The sequence below is a fragment of the Anser brachyrhynchus genome (genome assembly GCF_964034855.1).
Source record: "Anser brachyrhynchus genome assembly, chromosome: 13".
Lineage (NCBI taxonomy): Eukaryota > Metazoa > Chordata > Aves > Anseriformes > Anatidae > Anser > Anser brachyrhynchus.
The window spans coordinates 21,471,741-21,483,788 of NC_137708.1; the positions used below are offsets into that span (position 1 = coordinate 21,471,741).

Consider the following 12,048-nt stretch of genomic DNA (forward strand, 5'->3'; position numbering starts at 1 on the left):
TATTCAGATGCAGCAGTGAAAATACCTCAGTGAAGGCTGAAGGAGAGGAAGGCAATCTGTCTGGCCACACACTGCCCACAAATCAGTGCGCTGTTCAGACATCAAGAGAAAGACTTGCATCTCTCAAACAAAAGGTTGTTGAGTTGTGACATTCAGACTTGAGTTGTGATATTCAAATTTCTTCAAAAACTAAGCCCACCTGATGAAGTATCACCAGCAGGGCTGTGAACCAGGAAACTGGAGCATTGGTGGGTGGTTTCTTTAGTTTTGAGGGACTGGGAGGGTGCCTGTTTCATTTTGTGTCTCTCCCCAAGCCTGAAGTTAAACAAGGCCTGGAAATTTCAGATGGGTTTTACTGTGATGAACTAAGCGAAGACTAATGCAAAATTTCACGTGCATTCACTGCAAGACACAAGAAGCATAGTGCACTCCAGGGTTACAGCATTTTGCATAGGTCAACATTTTTAGAAAGCTCTAAGTGAAAATAGATCATTTTCCTCTAAAACGACAAATAGTGACCAACTTTCCCGTTCTTCTAACAGAAAACAACTGCTGCCACCTCTTAAGTTTCATACACAAGCCTTTGAAATCTCCTTGTTTGGCATCCTTCAAATACCAGGCAATTTTAAATATCTCATCAGCTCAGAAATAGAGGTGGCAAAAGAGGGTTGACTGAGAACAGAGATTGAACTGTAACTCTGAACAGTTCCTCCTGTGAAGGAGACAGAAGAACAAATTGCAATACAGTTCACATGAGTGAAGCTGTATAATTGCAAAATGCAATCTCTCTGTGGATGAGAATGAACATCCTCGATCAATATTTATAAGCCTGGTATTTCAGAATCTCATTAGAACATGTCTGATACCTTACAGGTTGTGTAGAAAATAAAAAATAATGTCGTATTTGCCACATCTTCTGACAAACATCAGCTTCTTCTTAAACAAACACCATCCTGCCTCCACCACCCTGTGCTCACTGAATGCTTCATGGGGCGTTCTGCTTTAGGTAGTGTTTGTTGCTGTGCGTAGCAGTGCATGTCACAGTAGTTTATGCCTGGAAAAAGTCAAGCCAGCCTAACATATGTTGTTCTCCAACCTACTAGAAATAAATATTTTAACTACTTCCCCTCTTCCACATTCAGGATGATGTTTTTCTGTTTCAAGCCACAGTCTTTTCCTTTGGGACTCTCATTTACACAATGTGATTTAATAAAAATAAAAAATAAAAAATAAAAAATAAAAAAAGACTCTTCCAAAGAGCTTCACTTTGGATGAAGAGCTTGGTTAACATTTCCTCTCCTATAGAGCAAGATCTCCAAAGCCACCAAGGAGATCTCCAAAAAAACAAACACACACCATTCTTCAAATCTGTAGTACCTTCAGAGTTAAATGACAGATTCACACATGGGAAATGTACTCAAGCGTACTTTGCATGTACAAATTAAGAGTACAGGATCAGAATATTGTCTTGCATATTTGCATTAATTCAAGTACAAATATATTGACCCAGTAATATGCACAAGCAGTATTTTGCACAAGCAATTGGTCTTTAGCCTCTATTATTCTCTTTATAACAAAACCAAAAACTAGAAGTAGTGACACGGGAGAAAAGATTAAAGCCACTAAAATTCTGAAAATCCTGCATTAAGGTTAATGTATCAACTGAAACAGTATCCAATGCAATGCACATCTGTACCTTACCACTCTTCCTTGAGCAGATCAGGAAGCAAGTGTTGGGCCATATCATGCTGAATGATGCGCAGTGTGTTAAAACCGGGCATGGACCACAAGGAGAGTAAGCGAGCTCTTATAATGACAGTCCTTACAACAAGAACTTCCCTGGGCAGATTATAGCTGCTGAGAAACTACCTGCAGGAAAGGGACTAGTTCACAGTCCTAAGATCATCCATGTTCACGATACGTGATTAAAAAAAGCTTGCAATAACATGGACCTCCTGGAGATGTTTAGTATATTTCTGATGACATCATGGTACAAATTAAGTGCCAGTTGCTCAGGATCTCTGCATCAAGACTACAGCAATAACCAGACAGTGGTAGCCTGTGATTTTTACAGACTTGTCACTGGAGTAAGTAATAATAATAATCTTCCCCACAGGAGAGTTGAGGATTAATTACCACAAATGTTTGTACAGCACTGTGAACATGTAAGTGCAAACCAAGTGCAAAGTACCATCATCTGTGTCACACTTCGGGAGTTTGAGTCTCCACAGAGGGCCCAGTTTCGAGAGCAGAGTAATTGCCATGCCAGCATTGCTCATCCTTTCCTTTCTGCCTTCATGCCTGGTGCTTTATGCGCTTTGTCATTTCAGTTGCAGATGCTGACTGTTTGTGGTTAATAAGAGTTGAGCCACTTGCCGAGGCGATCGGCTCCGGGGTAGACGCGGTCTGCAGCGGAGCGGGGGATCGGGACAGGCAGGCCTTTTTTTCCGCCATCGAGGCCGCTCGAGGGAGCCGCCAGGACCCGGCAGCCCCCGCGAGGGAGGCTGACGAGGCGTAGGCGGAGCCAGCAGCGCCCCCTCCCCGGCCGTTCAAAAGCAGCCCCTAGGGAGCGCGGCGAACAGGGCGGGCAAACAGGGCGCGGCGCGTCAGAAGGGTGGGCGCGGCAGTTTGCGAGGGAGGGCGAGCAGGGAGGGCGAGCAGGGAGGGCGAGCAGGGAGGGCGAGCAGGGAGGGCGAGCAGGGAGGGCGAGCAGGGAGGGCGGTGAGGGCGGAGTTTCCCCCCGCACATAAAAACAACATCTTTAACGGCTGTCGACTGCTAACTGGATTGCGATGGTCTGCACCAGGCAGAGCACTCTCACTAGAAAGTCTGTGGCCACCCAGACTGACCGCCTGCTCAAAAATGTGGCAGTTCAGGTCTCTGGGTGCAGGGACTGCCTGAGCCTGTTGCTGCCATCTGAGGGAGGCAGAGGCGCCGTGTGTGTGAGGTGCAAGCAGGTGGACGACCTGCTCTGCCTGGTGGCAGAACTCAAAGAGGAGGTGGCGAGGTTGAGGGCTATTAGGGAGTGTGAGCGGGAGATAGACTGGTGGAGTGACTCCCTGCAGGGCCTGAAGGAGAGGTACTGGGGTGAGACACCCCAAATGGGGATGGACCCCCTGCCCTGTTGCTGTCGGGCAGAGGGGGGCGACCTAGAAGTTGAGGAGGGATGGAGACAGGTCCCTGCTCGACCTTTCAGGCAATGCCCCCCCATACCGGCCCCACATTCCCAGGTGCCCTTACGTAACAGATTTGAGGCCCTGGAGCTTGAGAGACCGGTGGGTGAGGACGAGGTAGAAAGTCTACCCAGGAGGATGCCTAGGGCGAGGAAGCCGACTCCACGCCTCAAGACTGCCTCCACCAAGAAAGACAGAAGGGTGATTGTAGTAGGCAACTCCCTTCTCAGGGGAACGGAGGGCCCTATTTGTCGACCTGACCCTATCTGTAGGGAAGTTGGCTGCCTCCCTGGGGCCAGAGTCAGGGATGTTGCCAGGAAGCTTCCCAACGTGGTCCGCCCCTCTGACTACTACCTTCTTTTGATAGTCCAGGCTGGCAGTGATGATATTGATGAGAGAAGCCTGAAGGCTATCAAACTGGACTTTAGGGGACTGGGACGGTTAGTGGATGGAGCGGGAGTACAGGTGGTGTTTTCACCTATCCCTGCAGTAGCAGGGAGGGGTACCGAGAGGATACGGAAAGCCTACCTGATTAACACGTGGCTCAGAGGCTGGTGCCAACACAGAAATTTTGGTTTTTTTGACCATGGGGCGCTTTACTCGGCACCCGGCCTGATGGCCGCAGACGGGTCCCTATCTCTAAGGGGAAAACGGATTCTAGCCCAGGAGCTAGCAGGGCTCGTTGAGAGGGCTTTAAACTAGGAAAGAAGGGGGATGGGGCTGAAAGAAGGCCTGTTGGAGCTGTGCCGGGGAGAACAATGGCAGAGCCGGGGAAGATGGCAATGGCCCAGCTGAAGTGCATCTACACTAATGCACGCAGCATGGGCAACAAACAGGAGGAGCTGGAAGCCATCGTGCAGCGGGAAGGCTATGACTTGGTTGCCATCACGGAAATGTGGTGGGACCACTCTCATGACTGGAGTGCTGCAATGTCTGGCTATAGGCTCTTCAGAAGGGACAGGCAGCACAGAAGGGGTGGTGGTGTGGCTCTCTATATTAGAGAGTGTTTTGATGTTGAGGAACTTCAGGCTGGGAATGATAAGGTTGAGTCCCTGTGGGTTAGGATCAGAGGGAAGGCCAACAAGGCAAGCATCCTGGTGGGGGTCTGTTATAGACCGCCGAGCCAGGATGAGGAGACTGATGAGGAGTTCTACAGGCAGCTGGCAGAAGCCGTGAAATTGTCAGTGCTTGTCCTCGTGGGGGACTTCAACTTCCCAGACATATCCTGGAAGCACAACACAGCCCAGAGAAAGCAGTCTAGGAGGTTTCTGGAGAGTGTGGAATATAGCTTCCTGATGCAGCTGGTTAGTGAGCCTACCAGGGGAGGTGCCCCGCTAGACCTTCTGTTCACAAACAGTGACGGACTGGTGGGAGATGTGGTGGTCGAGAGCTGTCTCGGGCAGAGTGACCACGAAATGGTTCAGTTCTCTATTCTTGGCGAAGTCAGGAAGGAGACCAGTAAAACCGCTGTCTTGGACTTCCAGAGGGCTGACTTTGAGCTGTTCAGGACACTGGTTGGCAGAGTCCCTTGGGAGGAGGTTCTGAAGGGCAAAAGAGTCCAGGAAGGCTGGGCACTCCTCAAGAAGGAAATCTTAACAGCTCAGGAGCGGTCTGTCCCCACGTGCCCAAAGACGAGTCGATGCAGAACTAGACCGGCCTGGCTGAGCAGAGAGTTGTGGTTCGAGCTTAGGAGAAAAAGGAGGGTTTATAATCTTTGGAAAAGAGGGCGGGCTACTCAGGAGGACTATAAGGATGTTGCGAGGCTGTGTAGGGACGAAATTAGAAAGGCCAAAGCTCATCTGGAGCTCAATCTGGCTACTGCCGTTAAAGATAACAAAAAACGTTTTTACAAATACATCAACACCAAAAGGAGGACTAAGGAGAATCTCCATCCTTTACTGGATGTGGGGGGAAACTTAGTTACAAAAGATGAGGAAAAGGCTGAGGTGCTCAATGCTTTCTTTGCCTCAGTCTTTAGCGGCAAGACCGGTTGTTCTCTGGATACCTGGTACCCTGAGCTGGTGGAAGGGGATGGGGAGCAGGATGTGGCCCTCACTATCCATGAGGAAATGGTTGGTGACCTGCTACAGCACTTGGATGTATGCAAGTCGATGGGGCCGGATGGGATCCACCCGAGGGTACTGAGCGAACTGGCGGAGGAGCTAGCCAAGCTGCTTTCCATTATTTATCGGCAGTCCTGGCTATCAGGGGAGGTTCCAGTCGACTGGCAGCTAGCAAACGTGACACCCATCTACAAGAAGGGCCGGAGGGTAGACCCGGGGAACTATAGGCCTGTTAGTTTGACCTCAGTGCCAGGGAAGCTCATGGAGCAGATTATCTTGAGTGTTATCACGCGGCATTTACAGGGCAACCAGGCGATCAGGCCCAGTCAGCATGGGTTTATGAAGGGCAGGTCCTGCTTGACGAACCTGATCTCCTTCTATGACCAAGTGACGCGCTTGGTGGATGAGGGGAAGGCTGTGGATGTCTACCTTGGTCTATCTTGACTTCAGTAAGGCTTTTGACACCATTTCCCACAACATTCTCCTCAAGAAACTGGCTGCTCGTGGCTTGGACTGGCGTACGCTTTGTTAGGATGAAAACTGGCTGGATGGCCGGGCCCAAAGAGTTGTGAATGGAGCCAAATCCAGTTGGAGGCCGGTTACTAGTGGAGTCCCCCAGGGCTCAGTGCTGGGGCCAGTCCTCTTTAATATCTTTATCGATGACCTGGATGAGGGGATCGAGTGCACCCTCAGTAAGTTTGCAGATGACACCAAGTTAGGTGCGTGTGTTGATCTGCTCGAGAGTAGGAAGGCTCTGCAGGAGGATCTGGATAGGCTGGACCGATGGGCTGAGGTCAACTGCATGAAGTTCAACAAGGCCAAGTGCCGGGTCCTGCATCTGGGGCACAACAACCCCAAGCAGCGCTACAGGCTGGGAGATGAGTGGCTGGAAAGCTGCCTGGCGGAGAAGGACCTGGGAGTACTGGTTGATAGTCAGCTGAATATGAGCCAGCAGTGTGCTCAGGTGGCCAAGAAGGCCAACAGCATCCTGGCTTGCGTAAGAAGCAGTGTGGCCAGCAGGTCTAGGGAGGTGATTGTCCCCCTGTACTCGGCTCTGGTGAGGCCGCACCTCAAGTACTGTGTTCAGTTTTGGGCCCCTCGCTACAAGAAGGACATGAAGGTGCTTGAGAGAGTCCAGAGAAGGGCAACGAAGCTGGTGAGAGGTCTGGAGAACAAGTCTTACAAGGAGCGGCTGAGGGAGCTGGGGTTTTTTAGCCTGGAGAAGAGGAGGCTCAGGGGAGACCTCATCGCTCTCTATAGGTACCTTAAAGGAGGCTGTAGAGAGGTAGGTGTTGGTCTATTCTCCCACGTGCCTGGTGACAGGACGAGGGGGACTGGGCTAAAGTTGTGCCAGGGGAGGTTTAGGTTGGATATTAGGAAGAACTTCTTTACTGAAAGGTTGTTAGGCATTGGAATGGGCTGCCCAGGGAGGTGGTTGAGTCACCACCCTTGGAGGTCTTTAAAAGACGTTTAGATGTAGCCCTTAGTGATATGGTTTAGTGGAGGACTTGTTAGTGTTAGGACAGAGGTTGGACTAGATGATCTTGGAGGTCTCTTCCAACCTAGACGATTCTGTGATTCTGAGTTATGTACATATTTAATGCTTCACATATTGCTAGTTTTATGAGACAGTTCATCTCCTTGGACACGTTATCCTGAAAACATATACAGGGATTCACCAAGCTACTCTTTCACTGCCAGGCCTGAAAACAAGAGACTGGGATCTTTAATGCACAGTGGGAGCTCTAAAATCTTTACAAAAACATAATACAAGTCTGCAAGCTTTAAAGTCTTAGTTTACATTTAATCAAAAATGCATCCCTCAGGAAGTTTCTGGTTTTGACCACAAACGGTTCTTTCAAAACAAAAGTCTACCCCTCATTTGTAACACATCTGTGGGAACATGCCAGCGTCTCATCATTCAGTACAGCTAGCGGACCTTAAACAAGAACTCTACTATTTATTTATTATCAGCATAAATAATGACATAACTATCTGGGGATCTTTGTTCGACTGGATCTCCAGAACATTTAATTACAGTTGAAACTCAACCATTTCTGAAGACAAAAAGAGAAATTAAGGATGAAATTCCTCTTAGAGGAAATAGCACAAATCACTGCTATTGAGAACAGAGGACCACTCTGGTATATTTGCAATGCACTGCCAGAAATTTTTCACATCTGATATGAAAACAGCATAAAACAATAACACATTCTTTTCCTTTGATACAACTGTTTTCATTTAAAAGTTCCTAAAAGACACGACAGATATCTAAAACCATTCAAGAACAGGAAAATGAGAAGTAAATATGAAAATAAACTGTCATCCTAACACGATCCTTCATAATTAGGAGTAAAGAGTGAAATCTTATGTAAAGAAGAGGACAGCATTCTCCTGTTAGCTCCACAGAAATTGAGTTGTAACAGGAACATTTCAATAACATGCCAGCTCTTGAGTTGCTCCAGGCAGTAATTATTGCTACTGAAGGTATTCACTGTATTTCAGCAGTGAAGTCTCATCAGCCGTCCTCAATTGGAGCCTCAGGAGGCACTTCAATACAACAAATCAGAGATCCACAGGAGTCAGAGATCAAAATCCCACCAAATTAAGTAAAACATGGCTATACTGTAAGGAATAGTTTGCATTTCTACATTCACCACTACAGAGAGATTAAAACAGTTCTGTAATCACAATTAAAAGCTTCTGTTCACTTCAAATATCACAACAGTCTCACTACAAACCCACTCAGAAAATGAGATATAGGTATAAAACTGTTATATATATTTCCTGAATGAAATCATGGGGAATTTTAAAAGGCAAAGAGCTTTGCCCAGATCAGGAAAAAAAGCATATTAAGATGTTATAATACAACACTTTTTATTTATTATAGATGAAGACATCTCTCAGGAGATGGATGTGTTTTAGGAAGAGACATCCACACTAAGAGTTAAATGACTTTTAGTAGTTTTCCTGCTGAGTCTCGATCAAATGACTCTCCGTTATCACTTTGAGTCAAGAAGCAATCAGAAACACACAATCCCATGCTTACTTCATAAGACAGCATGTGTTAGAAGCTATGCATTCTTGACATTACCCATTTCAACTCAAAAATAGGCTGTTTGCACCCTCCTGTGCATCACGAGGGCCAGAGTGGCACTAACCTAAAACAGCACCAAGGATGCTCTCTAACCTTGCTGCCACCCCCAACCGGCTGCTAAGGAAGAGGTAGCAAAGTCCCCAAAGCCTGGAGAAGCGACTAATCAAAGAAAGGGCTTTTTAAATGGCCTAGATACTTTTTTTTTTTTCCTCCAGAAGTTCTGCAGACAATTACTGAGGTCAGCAACAACCAACAAATAATTAAACAACTGTGATGCTGTGAAAGTTGGATGTGGAGGCACAGCAAGGAAGATGATGCAGCTCTGACACTAACCTACTGGGAGCTCCAGATTGAAGCTCTGTTTAACTAAGGACCGCTGGTGTCACCTTGAGCTGACCGAGCTTCTCCGTGCAGCACTGGCTCACTCCTGGGGACGTCAGCAGCACTGTCCCTCGCAGCACTAACCAGATAAATACACTGGACATTGAATAAATTCAATGTTGTGTTAACAGGGCACTGTAACTGTGCGAGGACGGATGGTGGAATAAGTCAGGAGGCAGTGCTTCATGAGGCAGCTTCTTATCATGAAGGCCAGGATTCAAGAAAGGGCTGGAGCCATAGTTTTCATCATTTCTCAGCATTTACTCCTTTTAACTTTTTTGTTATGCACACACTGAGCCATCCCCAGACAGGCTCCTCAGCAACATGAAACGGCTTGCAGAAGTGATGAGTTTGTCCCAAAGGTTTAGGGAAGCACAAGATAAAAGTTAGCTCATCACATATTGCATTTCCACTCAAAAAAAAAAAAAAAAGAGTATTCACAGTCGTTGTGTGCTGGAAAGTGAATTCAGCACTGGACTTGTGGCATCATAACAGGAGTCACAGTAGGTGACCCTTGCCCCTTAACCCTCGGACACCAGGCTCCCCCAGGGCTTCCATGTGCCCTCATTTCCCAAAGCCCAATAATAATTATTTCCAAATGAAGAGCTTGCCAGGTACTGTCCTCCGATCTTGAACATTTCTTGCAAAAGGAAACAATTTTCTTTCAAAGGTCTTGTCTGAAGCACAGACAATTTTGCCTGGTTTTGGCTTTCCAAAATCCAGATAACAAAGTCAGGGCACTAGGCTCACGAACCCTGCTTTTACCTTTTCAAAACATACTAATAAAGTTGTCTTGCTAACGATGGCTTTGGGCAAACTGTGCCTATAGTAAATATCATCTTCATTTCTTGTTCAGTGGTAAAATACCTGCCTTGCAGAAGGCTCTGAAAGCAGATTAAATGAAAGGAATTGCATGCAGGTCTCACAGCATAGTAGCTGCTGTGACACAGGAACTGTAGCAGGGAGGAAAGGACTGGCTGAGCTGTCTGCTGCAGGCAGGCACCCAGAGAGGGCTTACCATCAGGACAGCAAGAGCTTGTCACATAAAATAACTAGCTGATCTGTAACTTCTTACCGTGTCCAAGTGCATAGTCTCCACAAATTAGGCCTCTTTTTTCATGCGCCCACAAAGAACAGGGGTACACAAGTACTAATAAAGCTGTCCTGAACAGGCAACATCAAGGCAATGGCTTACAAGCCATATGGTAATTGTACAAATGAACAGCTTTTTTTTCTGGGAAGAAACTACCTTGGCCTCTTTCTAGGCTAGAAAGTCAGAGATTCACCCCAGTTCAAGGGGCTGCCCCATGTAACCATACACCCTACTCAATGGTTCATGCCATCAGACACTGGGAGTCTATAAGTAGCTACAAGGATGCATCTCATCTTCCTGGTGGTCACCAGGAACAAGGTACAATGTCACCAACAGCATAAGAGGTATAACTAGGTCCTCTGCAATTTGCTCTCCTTATAGGGGTGAATTCATATACAAAGGAGGACCAAGAGGGCCAGCAGCGATGTCCCCTCCTTGCAGACTTACACCTCCAAGGTGGACACCATAGCATCAAACCCAGAAGTCTCACATATTGCTTCACCAGCTAAATGAAAATACCTTGGACAACATGGTGGGTGCCTCATACCAGCAAGTAAAATGGATAAATCAAGCTTATAACAGAAGCCAACAACCTCCATGCTGAAGATAAGCCTGTGTAGGCCAATTTCTCGCAGAGAAAAGGCTGTGTTTGGTTTTGATAGAGAAAAATCACATCATGCCAAAAACCACAACAGCCTGAAGGACTGACAATCTGGCCAAGTTGTTTCATCTGCAGAGCCCTTCAAGGGGCTATCCCATCAGCCTGGACACAGAGCACAACAGGCTCACAGCCGTGTCCTTCTCTCCCCACTCCTGTCTCTGTGTGCCCAGGGCCAGCAAGCAGGAGAGCTCCCAGCAGAGCCCCTGTATATTCAGCTACGCTGCCTTTATGTCACCCACAGATAATCTTATGCTGCAGAAATCTCCAGGCAGGGAATAAATCAACTTTCCACCTGCTTTTGCTTCCACAAGTGAATACAGAGCACCTTGCTGGGGGGTGGCTGGCTATGAGCTGACAGCAATATGGTGCAGCCCAGCTTCACACCCTGCTCCTCTGTGCAGGAGCCACAGCCCCTGGGGCACAGTAACAAGGAAATGTACTTGCTCACAAGACCAGTGATGCCAGAGAAGGGCATACTAGAGAAACAAGAGCTGTGTGTTGTTCATATCACATGCTACAACTAACAAGACAAGCAAAACAATCAAGCAGGTCATCATGAGTTCTTCTGTGGTGCCCAGGCAGGGGAGGTTTGCTGAGTTGTTTTTCCCTGCACTTTAAAGACATTTTATACAACTTTGAAAATACATTCTTGCTTGTTTTTTGTTGTTGTTGTTGTTTTTTTCCCCTCCCTAAATCCCTGCAGTAGGTGGAAGCTGCACTCTGGATAAAACAGTACTAACAGGAGCAGATATCAGAGTATTGAAAGCTTTTGTCTCTGAAGTGTGTTTAGTAAGCGAATGGAGGTGTTGTGGTTTAACCCGGCTGGCAGCTAAACACCACACAGCTGTTCGCTCACCCTCCCCCCTTCCTCTCTGGGATGGGGGAGAGAAACGGGAAAGTGAAGCCTGTGAGTTGAGATAAAGACAGTTTATTAAGACAGGAATATAATAATAACAATAATAATAATAGTGATAATGATAATAGTATTAATAATAATAATGTGTAAGAAACAAGCGATGCACAATGCAATTGCTCACCACCCGCTGACCGATGCCCAGCCTATCCCCGAGCAGCCGGCCCCCCACCCCGGCCAGCCACCCCTATATATTGTTTAGCATGACGTCAGATGGTATGGAATACCCCTTTGGTCAGTTTGGGTCAGCTGTCCTGGGTCTGTCCCCTCCCAGATCCTGCTGCACCCCCAGCCTGCTCGCTGGCAGGACAGAGCGAGAAGCTGAAAAGTCCTTGGCCTGGTGTAAACACTGCTCTGCAACAATTAAAACATCAGCATGTTATCAGCGCTCTTCTCATCCTAATCCAAAACATAGCACCCTACCAGCTACTATGAGGAAAATTAACTCTGTCCTAACTGGAACCAGGACAGTAGGGAAAGCAGAACTAGTATTAACTGAACCCTCAGAAAAATTGCTGAAGCTACTTTGCATGGCACAATAACCCATCATCAATTCAAATAGGTGGAGAAAAAAAAACCATGCAACCTTGTAAGTCTTCTGATCATTTCATCTGTTTAACCAATTTTGGACAGTAAGGGCTCAGTCCTAACCTATGCTGAACATTCC

At 47.1% G+C, this 12,048-nt stretch overlaps 1 long non-coding RNA gene across 1 annotated transcript in view; it reads right to left on the bottom strand.

Annotated features, from left to right (window-relative positions):
* LOC308177100 overlaps window positions 1-11,538 on the bottom strand; it is a 179,329-nt gene extending 167,791 nt beyond the window's left edge. The window contains exon 1 of the long non-coding RNA XR_013938870.1: window positions 11,506-11,538. This is a non-coding gene — a long non-coding RNA (uncharacterized lncRNA). The remainder of the gene's footprint in view (window positions 1-11,505) is intronic.
* Window positions 11,539-12,048: the final 510 nt, after the last annotated feature.